Below are 17,903 nucleotides of genomic sequence, written 5' to 3'. Positions count from 1 at the left end.
TACCAGATTCTGCCTGGCCGCATCTCAGTTACAAGGCTTAGGAGAAAGCACTTGGGATAAGCCTGGGAACACACTCAACTAATGTTCATCCCAAGATGAGATGTTCAGTTAATGGCATCAGTGGGTGAGACTTTAAAAATCTGAGAGCTTTTATCCTGTATTTCCAGAGGTCAAAGCTTCTAGAGTTTTTGCTCCTCCTCAGAAGAAGCTCTCTCCATTAGAGGCACAAAAATCCACTTATTGACTTTGAAAAGACACAGGGCTGTCAGCATGCCTGACCTGTGAGCCTATAGGCTAGTCCATTCCACCACCTTTACTTCTGTGATACTAATAAGAAACTCCTCTGTATATTGACTTGACCATATCTGATGGCCATTATCTACCTAGGATGCTTATTTACTTCCCTGCCCTCTTAAATAGAAGATGCTAAATATCATTGCACATGTTTTTCAAAGACTCCCAGTTCTCATTTCAACAGTTTCCTGTTGTGCTGCTATGTGGGGTGATCCTGGTGCTAACTGAGGTGCATATGTCTGTGTGTATTCCACATTCAGTGGCTCTAGATCTGTGTGTTTTTGTATTTCAATGTCTGGTGGGTATGTCTGTTTCTTGTTTCAATTTCTGGCTGTTACACTTTTTGGACTGTTATTGTTCTTGACCTTGACAGAACCATTTGCCTCTTTTAATTTTCTGTTTTAAACTCTGTGGCAGGTTAGAAAAACAGAAAGAAATTTTGCTAGGATTACACAAACAAATTGGAATAAATAATCTCTAAATAAAATCTTCAAAGCTTCTAGGACCCTAGTACATTGCATGAGTTTTATTACGTCACTTTTGGTTTCTTCCTTTTGGGTCTGGATGTTAACAAATTACTGAAATTGTCAGAAAAGTCATGTATTCCTTTGTGCATTGATTGATCTCTTGAATATCATATAGGGTTACTGTGTGTAGCAGTCTTTTGAAAATTACAGAATGCTGTGACTCAAGGTGGCCTTAATTGTGAGACATGACTGTATATGGAGCTATCCCGGGTGCTGAACATAGCACATTAAACCAAACCAAGTTTTTTCTTCTCTCTAGGAGCTTTCTAGGTGTGGCTGAAGCAGCCTCAGGAAAAGGCACATGGCTTCAAACATGATGCACTTCCATATACACGACAATAAATGAGAATTTTAAAAATTACTAGACATTGATCTAATAAAGTTACACTCTGATCTTGCAATTAAGAAGTCTAAAACTTCCTGAGACATTCTTAAGTACATGGTCAGAAAAAAATAATCATGTTGAAATTTACATTTTATCTGATTAAACTTCACTATTCAAGAATGATTCTAGCCACGCAACTTAAGGTATCTATGTGTCTCATAAGAAAAAACATGTAAGACTGCCATTTAAACAAACTTTGGAAATAAAAGATGAAAAGGCCATGTATTCACTTTCTGAAAATCTTTCTTTTTATACATGTATTTTATTTTAAAAACTGTAATTTTATTTGTTTTTTTAAAGATATTTTTAAAACACTTAAGACTTCTATATAGGGAAAGTATGTGGTGGAGGTATTATGATATATGCTATTAAAAGTGCTCCATTCAAGCCAGGACATGACTCTGTCCTTAATTAGCTCTGTCTCCTTAAGAAACTCACTGCTGGCCTCTCTGTACCTAGATGGCTCATTTGCACATTCAACTGATATCTAATTCATTGGTTTATCGTTTGATTCATTCCCAAAATCACCTGAGATAATGACAGGCACAGGTGACTGCCACATTCCACAAACCACGCTGAGCCCTGAAGAAGAGAAAGGCTCTTTATACAGGCTTTTTTATACAAGCTCACAGAGCAGTGGAGCCAAAGCAGAATGAATGACCAGAACACAGCAGGGACGGTGCTGAGAGAAACAGGGCTCCTCCTGCTAATATGGAAGCAGACTATTAAATAAGAAAGTGGGAGGGATTCCAGGAGGACTTGCTGAAGGAAAGAGGCTGCTAGCCAAGATAAAGGAGAGAGAAAAACATTCAAGCTAGGAAGGCTCGTAAGGGCAGAAAGATGTTGGTGAATGCAGTATTTTCAGGAGATTGTGTGTGTTGGCAATGGCGTGGCAGACAATGTGAACAGGAAATGCTACAGGGGAAGGGAGATTCTCTCATTGTACTTGATATTCTGAAATTCCATTAGAAAAATGTCCACTCATGGATTTTCTTTAAAAATTCTGCTTAACAGTCAGTAATACTTTCAGCTTAAAGGCTACTTTTCTTCACATCAGGAATACTACCAATAATTATCTCATACAATATGGCTCCTCCAGCATTTGATCCCCTCCTTCCAGAATCCCATCTGGGCTGTGCCGGAGCTTCTAGGTCAATCCCCATACCTCGGGCTTTTTCTTAAGTTTTTCCATCTTTTTATGGCTTTGGGAGTATTTGGATGATTTATTCAGTTCAATCTCCAATTTGTCAATATTTTAATACACCTAGACTGTTCTATTACCCAACTAAGGATTTAAATTTAAAATAATTGCATTTTAATATCTAATATATCTAAATAACTTTTTCAAGATCATCTACTCATATTTTATAGTTTCATGCTTCTTTAGCATAGTCATAGTTCTTTTAAAAATCAAAATGTCATTTTCTGTTTTCCCTGCTGATTTAAATTTCTTTGGATTTTAGTTTTCATGTGTGTTGGGTTGGCTTCTGCTTTATAGGGGGATGTTTTCTGCAGACGCCTTGTGGTTCTTGGTTGTAAGTTTCCATCTTACAAGTGTTCTGGGTCTTGAGAGGCCCCTGGTTGTGTGGTCCTCAGGCAGTTTTGAGATTCTGTCTAGGAAACAGCTCTAAACTAAGTCTTGGGTGGTCATTTAGGCTGGAGCCTTTTCCCCCAAGTGGATGATCTGAGGCCTTCTGACCATGAACCCAGTTTTCAGGCATGGGCTCCATGTACCCCTGGTCTCTCATGAAAACCAACCTTCCAAGCCCTCCTGTTGTGCCTGACTTCATTCTCTATGGCTTGAGGATGACAGAAATTTGGCCTTCCCTTCTGCTGTAGGTTTTTACCTGTTCCTTCTTGTGAGGATGCCTTCCCTTTCAGTCCAGGTATGTGAAGAATTCCTGTTCTTGTTTTTGAGAAAGAAGCAGCTATGCTTTTGTTTGTTTGTTTTTTGAGATGGAGTCTTGCTCCGTCACCCAGGCTGGAGTGCAGTGGTGCAATCTTGGCTCACTGCAACCTCCGCCTCCCACATTCAAATGATTCTCCTGCCTCAGCCTCCCGAGTAGCTTGGATTACAGGCACCTGCCAACAAGCCTAGCTAATTTTTGTATTTTTAGTAGAGACAGGGTTTCTCTATATTGGCCAGGCTGGTCTCGAACTCCTGACCTCAGGTGATCCGCCCACCTCGGCCTCCCAAAGTGCTGGGATTACAAGTGTGAGCTACCATGCCCGGCTGCAGCTATGTTTTTCGTTATTTATTTTGCTGTCACTTCCACATGCTTTTGCCATCAAAATAAGGAACATTTCTGTGCTCAATCTTCCTTCTTAAACTAGAAGGCAACATAAAGTTGGCGATGCAAGAAGGGGCAGTGGCTTTCACTGTTTGGGTTTCGTCCCAAAGGCAATTCGGGGATCAGTGAAAAATAAAGTTCCTTCCAGCCCTTTAGCTTGATATATTATAGAAAACTCCATGGCACTTCAAATTGACTTGGCCTGGTTAGCTCACCAGCGTGTAAAGGCATGCTGAAATCTGCAGTGATGTAGTTATTCTTTACCAAGGCCAATGTGTAATGCAGATTTCTCAGCCTCCTTTCCCTTCCTCAGATATTTGTTAAATAGTAAAATTCCTGGAGAACCCTTTGGAACTCCTTCTCTAAATATTTTAAATACCAGAAAACTAGAAATAAATCCCATCACCCGAGCATAGCTGCTGCAGTGGCATGCAATCCCTGCAGGTAGAGGTGAGCTACTGACAAACTCAGCTCGGTAACAAAGAAAATCTACCTGGAAGAGTCCAAGACTTTCTGTAAGATTCTGCTTTTGTGAGCAATTTGGAATAACTGACAACTCTAAAGTGCTTTATAGTCTTCCGAGTGCAATGACATTTATGATCTCTCCTGACCGCCACCATAACAAGGAGGAAGGAAAGTTACATTGAGCTACTCAGCTACTGAGAGGTTAAATGACTCCTCCAAAGATGTATGAGGAATCGGTTGGCAGATGTCAAGCACTAGGTGTTTTCAAAACTCAAAGGAGACAAGGGCTATGGTGGGCCGGCTTCACAGGGGAGACAGACCCCCAAGCTGAGGCTCAGAGTAAAGCACTCTTTGTATTTAGAACAATTTGTATGTTATTCCTACAAAATGGATACTATTTGTTTGCCTCCTTACCAACACTTCACAAAAACAGGTGGAAATCAAAGAAGCTGTCCATTTTCCAACGTCTGTACCATTAATTCACAAATTCCAATGAGATCACTTTTGCTTAAAAATAAACCACTGCAGCCTGTTCCATCAGCGATGGATCTAACACAGATGCTGCTCAGTAACAAGGAAAAAGCTCAATGAGAACGCAGGAAACACATCATTTAGTTCTGCCAGCATATTTATTGATTGAGTGCCCTGAGTCAGGCACTGTGGATGCTGGAACAAGACTTCCAATTATATTTCTTTCTTTTTTCTTAAAGTAAAAGAGGTAGAATCCATGCTGTCTGTTGCAGGTGCTACTCCCATTTCCTTCGTAGATTCTTATCATAATGAAAGAATAAATTTATATCATGCTGTACCATCAAGAGATTAGAAACAATGAAATTTAAAACCAGGTAACACGTCTGTAAATCACCATATGAACCTTGGGGATTTCGACCTAATCCTGAATTAAACTGTCCCACTGGCAGATTGTTCACCATATGAATCCATAGGTCAGAGCTGAGATGGTAACGTCTCATCCATACACAAAAACCTTAGAGACGGAAGGAAGCCGCGGCAGCAGCTGTGAGTCAGGGGAACACTCTCTCTCTTTACAAAAGTGAGATTTACTCAAAATACATAAAAATATATTTCTCTGAAGAAACCTCTCTAGAATCATCCAACCCCAAATGTAAGAAACAAAATAACTATTGTTGGGATAAGAATTGCATTAAATAATCTTACCTGAGTGATGCTAGAGGAGCTACAAGAAAATGTACAGTCAATACCTCTTTACAACGTGTGTGTGTGTGTGTTTTACTTTCTCAAAGTTGATCATGCTTTCTTTTCTGCTACCAGGAGCTACTATCAATGAACTAGTTATTTGCTTTCAAGTCAATTTCCCATACTAGCTTGATATTTTCCTTTTCTGTTTTAGTTAGGAATTGCAACTTCATGTCTCTAAGGGGCCTGGCAAAGAGATGTTCAGTCCATTTCTTTTGAATGAAGAGAGCATTTGTTTTAAAAATCTGTGCCTTTGCTTGTATTTTTGCTTACTTTCTTGTAATGCAGTCTTCGTGTTACTAAAGTATATTATTTATGGTTATACTCCAGACTTATGTCTATAAAAAGTCTCACAGAGATACTAATTTATCTTAAAAGCTTTTCCTTACAAGTTCACATGTCTTCAAATAATCTAAGAAAACTAGTAGCATAATATCCAAATTAGTCACATGATACTTTTTATTGAAATGGTAGAAACTAAGTCGTCAGCATTATTCAGCACATCTTATGAACTAAGAAATTGTAGTTATGCTTTATTTTAAGCTTCTAAATCAAATACATCAAAGGTATACATTCCCTCTTCATGTCCTTACCTCCATTCTTTTAGATCCAAGAAATAAACCGAAACCTTAAAATATATTCAGCGGCCTGTTTGCTTTAGTGAGTTACAGCATTAGGCACCTGTGACTTCACATGATTATATGCGGATAGGTTGATATGTTTCCCTACCTAGTTTATTCCTTTCTTGACACCTTTATTAGAGATAAAATTCATATACCATAAAACTTAGCCATTTAAAGTCTACAACACAATGGTCTTAGCACGTTCACAGAGTTGTGCACCATTACTGACCTAAATTTGGAACATTTTCATTACCCCCAAAAGATTAGCATAACAATTAGCAGCCACTCTCCATTCTCCCACATCTCTCTTCAGCTCTTCGCAACCAAAAATCTTCTTTCTGTCTCTAAACATTTGGCTATTCTGGACATTTAATATAGATGGAATCATACAATATGCATTTTGTTGTGACTGGCTTATTTCAGTTAGTATTGTGTTTTCAAAGTTCATCCATGTTGTAATATGTACAGAATGTACCACTACTTCATTCCTTTTTATAGATGAATAATATTACAAGCTAATGATGTTGAGCATCTTTTCATGCACTGACTGGTTATTTTTATATCTTCTTTGGAGAAATGTGCCACTTTATTCAGATTATAAAAAATGCTGAAATTAAGAGATTCACTGTCAAGAAAGATACTGCCATCCTGAGAGCATGGCTGAAAAACCCTTGCTGATACTTGAAAGATCAAAAGGTAAATATTCAGTTACACAAAAGGCCCTTTGAAGAGCTTAAATGTGTGATTCACAGACCCCAAAGCTCTCTCAGCAGAAGCCAAACATAGAGATGAAAGTATCTAGAAGAATCCTAGGAAGAGCCACTTGTCTAATGGAATGAATTCCCATGACATACATAGAAGATCCACAGATTCTTAAGAATTTATATCTGTAGAAACATTGCCAGCTTAGACTGAAAGGAGAGAGGGAGTATGAAACAAATAACGGCTGTTGGACTCTGTATTAGCCCATTCTCGCACTGCTGTAAAGAACTACCTGAGACTGGGCAATTTATAATGAAACGAGGTTTAATTGACTCATGGTTCTGCATGGCTGGGGAGGCCTCAGGAAACTTACAATCATGGTAGAAGGAAAAGGGGAAGCAAGCACTCTGTGACATGGTGACAGGAGAGAAAGGAAGCAAAGAGGGAGGTGCTACGCACTTTTAAACAACCAGATCTTGTGAGAACTCTATCACAAGACAGCACTAGGGGGATGGTGCTAAACCATTAGAAACCAGCCCCATGATCCAATCACCTCCCACCAGCCTCTCATTCAACACGTTAGGATTACAATTTGACATGAGATTTGGGTGGGAACACAGAGCCAAACCATTTCAGACCCCCAAAATTCTCAGGCAGAAAACATGCTTATAAAACTACTCAGCTACAAGCTCAAGCTGTCATTCACGAAGAAGAAGGATGACTCCCAGAGGGCAGACCTGAGAGCCCTAGGATACTATTCCCAAGCCTGTAAACCTAATGCAGTTTCCCCAGCTGAATTTAGAAGTTGTTTGGAACTAGTGACTCCTTTTCTCCCCTTTGTAAACAAGAATGTCTATAACTGTCATCCTATACCTGTCCCACTACTGTGTTTACCTCTCCAGTTTCTCAGAACCACAGTACAGATGAATTGTGCTTTGGGTGGAGTATGCCCTAAGGCCTACTCAAAACCCATTCAGATGATTTCAACGTTAAAATTTGGGAGTTCTGAACTGATGAGATCACAGACTTTGAGTTGATACTATAATAGGTTGAGATTTCTGGGGACCTTGGGGTAGAGTGAATGAATATGCTTTATATATGAGAAGGATGTGAATCTTTGGGGGTCAGAGAACAGACTGTGTTAGGTAAGACAGGGCCATCCCAAAGATGTCCACGTGCACTGGCATTATGTACTGAATTGTACCTACCAACAAATCCATATGTTGATGCCCTAACCCCCAATGTGATTCTATTTGGAGATAGCGCCTTTAAGGAAGAAACTGAAGTTAAATGAGATCAGAGGGTGAAGCTCTAATCTGGTAGGACTACTGTACTTAAAAAAGAGGAAGAGAAACAAGAGCTCTATTTTCCTCTCTTCAGGCACACATATGTGCACTCACAGAGAAAAAGCAGTGAGAGGATATAGCAAGAAGGTGAGGTCTGCAGGCCAGGAAGGGAGACTTCACCATAAACCAACCCTGCTGGCACCTTCATCTTGGACTTCCAGCCTCCAGAAGTGTGAGAAATGAAATTCTGCATTTATTTATTTATTTTTTAATTATACTTTAAGTTCTGGGATACACATGCAGAATGTGCAGGTGTGTTATATAGGTATACATGTGCCATGGTGGTTTGCTGCACCCATCAACCCATCATCTACATTAGGTATTTCTCCTAATGCTATCCCTTCCCTTGCCCCCCACCCCTCGACAGGCCCCAGTGTGTGATGTTCCCCTCCCTGTGCCCATATGTTCTCATTGTTCAACTCCCACTTATGAGTGAGAACATGTGGTGTTTGTTTTCTTGTTCCTGTGTTAGTTTGCTGAGAATGATAGTTTACAGCTTCATCCATGTCCCTGCAAAGGACATGAACTCATTCTTTTTTATGGCTGCATAGTATTCCATGGTGTATATGTGCCACATTTTTTTATCCAGTCTAACATTGATGGGCATTTGGGTTGGTTCCAAGTCTTTGCTATTGTGAATAGTCCTGCAATAAACATACAAGTGCATGCGTCTTTATAGTAGAATGATTTATAATCCTTTGGGTATATACCCTGTAATGGGATGGCTGGGTCAAATGGTATTTCTAGTTCTAGATCCTTGAGGAATCACCACACTGTCTTCCACAATGGTTGAACTCATTTACACTCCCACCAACAGTGTAAAAGTGTTCCTATTTCTCCACATCCTCTCTAGCATCTGTTGTTTCCTGACTTTTTAATAATCGTCATTCTAACTGCAGCGAGATAGTATCTCATTGTGGTTTTGATTTGCATTTCTCTAATGACCTGTGATGATGAACTGTTTTTCACATGTTTCTTGGCCGCATAAATGTCTTCTTTTGAAAAGTGTCTGTTCATATCCTTCGCCCACTTTTTGATAGAGTTGTTTTTTTCTTGTAAATTTGTTTAAGTTTTTTGTAGATTCTGGATATTAGCCCTTTGTCAGATGGATAGATTGCAAAAATTTTCTTCTCCCATTCTGTAGGTTGCCTGTTCACTCTGATGATAGTTTCTTTTGTTGTGCAGAAGCTCTTTAGTTTAATTAGATCCCACTTGCCAATTTTGGCTTTTGTTGCAATTCTGTTTTCTAAACCACCCAGTCTGCATATTTTGTTGATAGCTCAAGCTGACTAATACAATTTGTATTTTCAAAATTTTTTCAACTTTGTGTTGCTAGTATATAGAAATGCAATTAATATGTGTAAATAGACCTTGCATTCTGTAACCTTTCTAAACTTACTCACAGTAGACCCCTCCTTAGCCATGGTTTTCTTTCCACAGTTTCAGTTACCCTCAGTTGACCATGGTCTAGAAATACTGAGATTATTTTGACAGAGAGTGAGAGAGAACACATTCATGTAACTTTTGTTACAGTATATTGGTAAAATTTTTCTACTTTATTTCTAGTTATCATTATTAATTTCTGACTGCACCTAATTTATAAGTTAAATTTTATCATAGGTATATGTGTGCAATAAAACCCCATAGTATATGTAGGATTCAGCACTATCCATGGTTTCAGGCATCCACTGGGGTTCTTGGAATGGATACTCTGCAGATAAGGGGGACTACTATATATATATTATTTTGGCATGTTCTGTGCAGGAATTCATTTTGTCTGTAACAAGGACAGTTTTATTTTTTTATTTCAAGTAGAAATAATCCAATAAAATTATTGAGAAAACCCAATTTGTTTAAGTCATGGTTCCAATATCAATAGACCAATTATAACTATTAATGAATTTTAAGAAAAGTTCACTTGACTGGAATGCCTCAAGACAAGTTGTTTAGTTATATAGGATTATATATTTTTTCCTCTCTCTATGGCTTCATTACATCTTCAGATTTACAGCAGAAATATTTGTTTAAGTATAAAATTGTGAATGTTGAAAGGAGGCAGAGCAAGATGGCCAAATAAAAGTCTTCACTGATCATCCTCTCTATAGGAACACCAATTGAACAACTATTCACAGAAAAAAGCAGCTCGTCAAGAACCAAAAATCAGATTAATGATCACAGTATCTGGTTTTGACTTCATATCACTGAAGTAGCACTGAAGAGAGTGGGAAAGACAGTCTTGAGTTTCCCCTTCCTCATCCCCTGGCAGCAGCTGTGTGGCACAGAGAATCTGTTTGCTTAGGGCAGGGAGAATGCAGTGACTGTGGGACTTTGCATTGAAACTCAGTGTTGCTTTGTCACAGAGTAAAGCAACGCTAGGCAGAACTCAGTCAATTCCCACAAAGGGAGCATTTAGACCAGCCCCAGCCATTGGGGAATTGCATATCCCAGCAGTGGGAACCTGAGTTCCAGCAAGCCTCACCACTGTGGGCTAAAGTGGTCTGGGGTCCTAAAATAACTTGAAAGGCAGCCTAGGCCACAAGAACTGCAATTCCTGTGCAAGTCTTGGTGCTGTTCTTGGCTCAGAGCCAGTACACTTGGGGGACACACAACCTGGTGAGACAGTAGCTGGGGTGGCCAAGGGAGTGCTTGCATCACCCCTTCACAAACCCAAGGCAGCACAGCTTGCAGCTCTGGGAGAGATTCTTTCCCTCTGCTTGAGGAGAGGAGAGGGAAGAGAAAAGAGGAAATTGTCTTGTAACTTGGATACCAGCTCAGTCACAGTAGAATAGGGCACCAGGAAGAGTCATGAGACCCTCATTCCAGGTCCTAGCTCTGGGATGACATTTCTTTTTTTTTTTTTTAATTATTATTATACTTTAGGTTTTAGGGTACATGTGCACAATGTGCAGGTTTGTTACATATATATCCATGTGCCATGTTGGTTTGCTGCACCCATTAACTCATCATTTAGCATTAGGTATATCTCCTAATGCTATCCCTCCCCCCTCCCCCGACCCCACAACAGTCCCCGGAGTGTGATGTTCCCCTACCTGTGTCCATGAGTTCTCATTGTTCAATTCCCACCTATGAGTGAGAACATGCGGTGTTTGGTTTTTTGTCCTTGTGATAGTTTACTGAGAATGATGTTTTCCAGTTTCATCCATGTCCCTACAAAGGACATGCTGCACAGCAAAAGAAACTACAATCAGAGTGAACAGGCAACCTACAGAATGGGAGAAAATTTTTGCAACCTACTCATCTGACAAAGGGCTAATATCCAGAATCTACAATGAACTCAAACAAATTTACAAGAAAAAAACAAACAACCCCATCAAAAAGTGGGCAAAGGACATGAACAGACACTTCTCAAAAGAAGACATTTATGCAGCCAAAAAACACATGAAAAAATGCTCATCATCACTGGCCATCAGAGAAATGCAAATCAAAACCACAGTGAGATACCATCTCACACCAGTTAGAATGGCCATCATTAAAAAGTCAGGAAACAACAGGTGCTGGAGAGGATGTGGAGAAATAGGAACACTTTTACACTGTTGGTGGGACTGTAAACTGGTTCAACCATTGTGGAAGTCAGTGTGGTGATTCCTCAGGGATCTAGAACTAGAAATACCATTTGACCCAGCCATCCCATTACTGGGTATATACCCAAAGGACTATAAATCATGCTGCTATAAAGACACATGCACACATATGTTTATTGCGGCACTATTCACAATAGCAAAGATTTGGAACCAACCCAAATGTCCAACAACGATAGACTGGATTAAGAAAATGTGGCACATATACACCACGGAATACTATGCAGCCATAAAAAATGATGGGATGACATTTCTAAACATACCCTGTGCCTGCCTTGAATGGAAGAACCCAATCCTGGCAGGATTCCTCACCTGCTGACTAAGGAGCTCTTGGGCCCTAAATAATCAGTAGCAGTGGTACTCAGGCAGTACTTGCTCAGGGTCTTGGGTAAGACTCAGAGACAGGCTGGCTTCAAGTGTGACCCAGGACACTCCCAGCTGTGGGGCTACAGGGAGAGACTTCTTCTGCTTAAGAAAAGAAGTAAAGGTAAAAAGCACTTTGTCTTGCAACTTAGGTACCAGCTCAGGCACAAAGCGGCAGGGTACTAAGTGGGCTCTTGGGGTCCCCAATTCTAGGCCTTGGTTCTTGGATGATATTTCTGGACCTGCCCATATTATCCCTGTTTGCAGATAATATGATCTTATATTTGGAAAAACCTAAGGATTTCACTAAAAAAAATTAGAACTGATAAAAAAAATTCAGCAAAGTTGCAGGATATAAAATCAACATACAAAAATCAGTAGTATTTCTATATGCCAGCAGTGAACAATCTGAAAACACTCATAGGTGGGAATTGAACAATGAGAGCACATGGACACAGGAAGGGGAACATCACACACCGGGGACTGTTGTGGGGTGGAAGGAAGGGGAGGGATAGCATTAGGAGATATACCTAATGCTAAATGACGAGTTGATGGGTGCAACACACCAACATGGCACATGTATACGTATGTAACAAACCTGCACATTGTGCACATGTACCCTAAAACTTAAAGTATAATAATAATAAAATTAAAAAAGAAAGTAATTCAATTTAAATCACTGCAAATAAAATACAATACCCAGAAATTAACCTTACTAAAGAAGTAAAATATCTCTACAATGAAAACTATAAAAGATTGATGAAAGAAATGGAAGCAGACATAAAAAATAAAAATATATTCCATGTTAATGGATTATAAGAATCAATATTGTTAAAATTTCCATACTATCTAAAGCAGTCTACAGGTTCAGTGAAATCTCTATCAAAATACTAATGACATTCTTCACAAAAACAGAAATAACTATCCTAAAATTTACATGGAATCACAAAAGATCCACAATAACCAAAGTTATTCTAAGTAAAATGAACAAAACTGGATGAATCATATTATCTGACTTCAAATTATACTACAGAGCTATAGTAATCCAAACAGCATGGTACTGGCATAAAAACAGACACATAGAGCAATGGAACAGAACAGAGAACCTAGAAACAAATCCATATACCTACAGTGAACTCATCTTCAACAAAGTTGCCAAGAACATATGTTGGGGAAAGGACAGCCTCTTCAATAAATGGTGAAGGGAAAACTGGATATCCATATGCAGAAGAATAAAACTAGACCCTTCCCTCTCACCATATACAAAAATCAAATCAAAATGCATTAAAGGCCTAAACGTAAGACCTCAAACAATGAAACTGCTAAAAAAAAAAACATTGGGGAAACTCTCGAGGACACTGTACTGGGTAAAAATTTCTTGAGTAATACCCCATTTAGCAAAGACAACCAAAGCAAAAATGGACAATTGGAATGACATTGAGTTAAAATGCACAGCAAAGGAAATAATCAACAAAGTTAAAAGACAACCCACAGAATGGAGTAAATATTTGCAAACTATCCATCTGACAAGGGATTAATAAGCAGAATATATAAGGAGCTCAAACAACTCTACAGGAAAACATCTAATAATCCAATTAAAAATGGGCAAAAGATCTGAATAGACATTTCTCAAAAGAAGACATACAAATGGTAAACAGGTACATGAAAAGGTGCTCAACATCACTGATCATCAGAAAAATGCAAATCAAAGCTATAATGAGACACCATCTCACCCCAGTTAAAATGGCTTATATCCAAAAGACATTCAATAACAAATGCTGACAATGATATGCAGAAAAGGAAACCCTCATACACTGTTGATAACAATGTAAATTAGTACAACCACTATGGAGAACAGTTTGGAAGTTCCTCAAAAAACTGAAAACAGAGCTACCATATGATCCAGTAATCCTAGTGCTAGGTATGTACCCAAAAGAAAGGAAATCAGTGTATCAAACAGACACCTGCACTCCTATGTTAGTTGCAGACCTGTTTATAATACCCAAGATTTGGAAGCAACCCAAGTGTCCATCAACAGATGAATGGATAAAGAAAATATGGTACGTATACACAATGGAGTACTATTTGGCCACAAAAAATGAATGAGATCTTGTCATTTGCGACAACATGAATGAAACTGGAGGTCATTATGTTAAGTGAAATAATCTAAGAAAGACAAACTTGGCACAGAAAGACAGACTTGGCATGTTCTTGTTTATTTGTGGGAGCCAAAAATTAAACAACTCATGGAGCTAGGGAGTAGAACAATGGTTATCAGAGGTTGGGAAGGATAGTGGTGGATGGTGGGAGTGGGCAGGGGGGATGGTTAATGGGTACAAAAATAGAGTTAAAAAGAATAAGATTTACTATTTGATAGCATAACAAGGTGACTACAGTCAACAATACCTTATTATACATTTTTAAATAACTAAAAGAGTATAATTGGATTGTTTGTAACACAAAGAAAGGACAAATGCTTGAGGGGATGGATACTCTATTTACCCTGGTGTGTTTATTATTTCATGTATGCCTGTATCAAAATATGTCATGTGTCCCATAAATATACATACCTACTATGTACCCACAGAAATTAGAAATTAAAAAATGGAATAGTGAATGTTGTAAATGTGTTTTTGATTTTTTTTTTATTATACTTTAGGTTTTAGGGTACATGTGCACAATGTGCAGGTTTGTTACATATGTATCCATGTGCCATGTTGATTTCCTGCACCCATTAACTCATCATTTAGCATTAGGTATATCTCCTAATGCTGTCCCTCCCCCCTCCCCCCACCCCACAACAGTCCCCGGAATGTGATGTTCCCCTTCCTGTGTCCATGAGTTCTCATTGTTCAATTCCCACCTATGAGTGAGAACATGCGGTGTTTGATTTTTTGTCCTTGCGATAGTTTACTGAGAATGATGTTTTCCAGTTTCATCCATGTCCCTGCAAAGGACACGAATTAAAAACCAACTTATTATTTGATGAGAGATTTTATTAAAGTGAAAAAAGATTGCAAATATTACTTAAAGGGAAGAGAAAGAGTAGGAAGCTGGGATTGAGGAGAAAGTCTTTTAAGCATGCTTCTTTCCCATCTTATCTAGTGACAAGTCAAGAGGTGCATTTAGAATCAATGAACAAGAAACTTATATATGAAGAAATTTTCACACGTGGTTATGAAATACATCTATAGAGGACTTTAAATAGCATTATAGGTTTTGTAACTCAGAGTGAAGAGAAGGAAGTGGGAGGAAATGTAAAGCAGCTAAATTTTGACCTTCGTAGTTGGTAGTCTGTGGACATTGACATATCAACATGATATTAAAAAGTACATGAATAAGGCTGGGCACAGTAGCTCACGCCTATAATCCCAGCACTTTGGGAGGCCACGGCGGGTGGATCACCTGAGGTGGGGAGTTCAAGACCAGCCTGGCCAACATCGCGAAACCCCATCTCTAGTAAAAATACAAAAGTTAGCCAGGTGTAGTGGCACACGTCTGTAATACCAGCTACTTGGGAGGCTGAGGCAGGAGAATCACTTGAATCCAGGAGGCAGAGGTTGTGATGAGCTAGGATCATGCCATTGCACTCCAGCCTGGATGACAGAATGAGACTCCGTCTCAAAACAAAAAAAAAGCACATGAATAAATACCAGAAGACTTAAATCAGAAATGGTGGAAAGTGACAGTATCTAGGGACTGGTTGTAGAACTGACAGTATGAGAAAATAATTATAAAAGGATTATTGTTGTTCATTTAATATTTCTTTTCTTTTCTTTTTTTTTTTTTTTTTTTGAGATGGAGTCTCACTTGTCACCCAGGCTGGAGTGCAGTGGTATGATCTCGGCTCACTGCAACCTCCGCCTCCCGGATTCAAGCAATTCTCCTGCCTCAGCCTCCTGAGTAGCTGGGATTACAGGCATGCACCATGACGCCTGTCTTATTTTTGTATTTTTAGCAGAGATGGAGACCAGGTTGGTCTCAAACACCTGACCTCAGGTGATCTGCCTGCCTCGGCCTCCCAAAGTGCTGAGATTATAGGATGAGCCACCATGCCCAGCCAATTTAATATATTTCCACTATTTACTTTTTTTCTATTTATACATATTACTTGTGCAATAAAATTAATAAAATCATGTTTTGATCATAAACATATACTCATACCTGAATTGAGAGCCTGAACCAGTATGTGTCTTCATGATGTACAAATACCAAGGTCAGCTATTAATAATTTAACCTTCTCAAATGACTGGCTTGCTGTGTAAACACAGGTGTAGTGTGCTCCCAATAAGGAAATAATGGGTGGGACAATTCTTCACCCGATGCCTACGAGAATAGGCATGCTAAACCCAAAATACTTGTGACACGTAGCAAACACCTTTACACGTTGTAAGGGGTGACTTGGTCTCAGAAATTATCATTATCTGTCATATACAATGTATATTTTTAATTTGAATTTCATTGGCTTCTTTTATTGATCTGCATTTAATCTCCCATCTCCACGAGTTTAATAACACAGACTGTAAGTGGAGCTTAAATCTGTTTAATTGAATGTATGTAAAATAAGAAGAATTAAGTCAATGCTGGAGATTCCTCTTCCTCTCCTCTTCCTTCCTCTTTCTCTCAAATGTTGAAAAACATCAAAATACATCTCAATGTGAATGAATTTCATTTCCTTTCTTTGCGGTGAAGATGGTAAAGAACCACCTTTTGAAACTCGGGGGTGTCCCCTAAAGAGCTGAGCTAGGAGCCCAGCATGGACTCCCACTGTGAATGGCGGGAAGGAGCAGACACGGCAGTGCATGGCACCGTTGTTGTCCAGTTCATGGTCTTCCAAGGGCTAGCACATGGCTTCTAAGCATTCTAGTTCTGATCTCTCCACAAGTGCATTCTTTTGCCTGCGTGTAAGACATGGCCACTGTAAAAGTGGCAACGCCATTTATCTCCCTTTTAGCCTCCTGCGGCTGCTGTAACAAATGACCACAAACTTGATGGCTTCAAACAGCAGAAGAGTACTCTCTCCCAGTTCTGGAGTCTGGAAGTCTGAAATCAGCTTCACTGGGCCCAGATACAAGTGTCAGCAGGGCTGCATGCTCTCGGAGGTTCTGGGGAAGCATCTTGTATTAGTCCATTTTCATACCACTATGAAGAAATACCTGAGACTGGGTAATTTATAAAGAAAAAGAGGTCTAATGAACTCACAGTTCCACATGGCTGGGGAGGCCTCACAATCATGGCGGAAGGCAAAGGAGGAGCAAAGGCATGTCTTAACATGGCAGCAGGCAAGAGAGCGTGTGCAGTGGAACTGCCTTTTATAAAACCATCAGGTCTCATGAGACTTATTCACTATCATGAGAATAGCACAAAAAACCTACCCCCATGATTCAGTTACCTCCCACCAGGTCCCTCCCATGACATATGGGGATTATGGGAGCTACAATTCAAGATGAGATTTAGGTGAGGATACAGCCAAACCATATCACATCTGTTCTTTGTCTCTTCCAGCCTCTGGGGGCTGCCAGTATTCCTGGGCTTGTGGCCACATCCCCCCCATCTCCACCTGTGTGGTCACATTGCGGTTTCCTCTTTTGTCTGTGTCAAATCTCCCTCTATTTCCTTCTTATAAGAACACGTGTGATCGCCTTGAGGTTCAATTGGATAACTAAAGGTAATTCTCCATTTCAGATGCTTAACGTAGCCACAGAAGACCCCCTTTTGGCCATAAAAGAAAACATTAACAGGATCCAAGGATTACAACATGGGCTTTTTTTTTTTTTTTTGGTGGGGAGGGGCGCGCATTTTTTAGCCTACCACACCCTTCAAGGCCTTTCTCCCATTTCCAACCAACCCACCACTTTAGAAGGCATCCTCTGAGGATGCAATGGTCATACATTTACTGAATGAAAAAGAAAGACACGAAGAATCTGAGTAGGGGAAAAGCAAGAAAGAGACTGATTAAACGGGAGGTCCTGCAAATCATCACTTAACTGAAGTTCTGGTGATTTTAATACCATACTTAAAAGCACAGAGTCAATTTAGAATATCTGGGATTTGAGGATTATGAAGTAGCAATCTGAGAAAGTGCATCGATAG

The 17,903-nt window shown here is 39.4% G+C and overlaps 1 protein-coding gene across 7 annotated transcripts in view; it reads right to left on the bottom strand.

Annotated features, from left to right (window-relative positions):
* Nucleotides 1-17,903, bottom strand: part of DPP6 (dipeptidyl peptidase like 6) — a 1,188,326-nt gene that overhangs the window by 427,673 nt on the left and 742,750 nt on the right. The window lies entirely within an intron of this gene.

This window comes from Nomascus leucogenys, chromosome 13 (genome assembly GCF_006542625.1).
Source record: "Nomascus leucogenys isolate Asia chromosome 13, Asia_NLE_v1, whole genome shotgun sequence".
Lineage (NCBI taxonomy): Eukaryota > Metazoa > Chordata > Mammalia > Primates > Hylobatidae > Nomascus > Nomascus leucogenys.
Note: the sequence above shows the minus strand (reverse complement) of the source record. Positions and strands in the feature narration are given on the sequence as shown.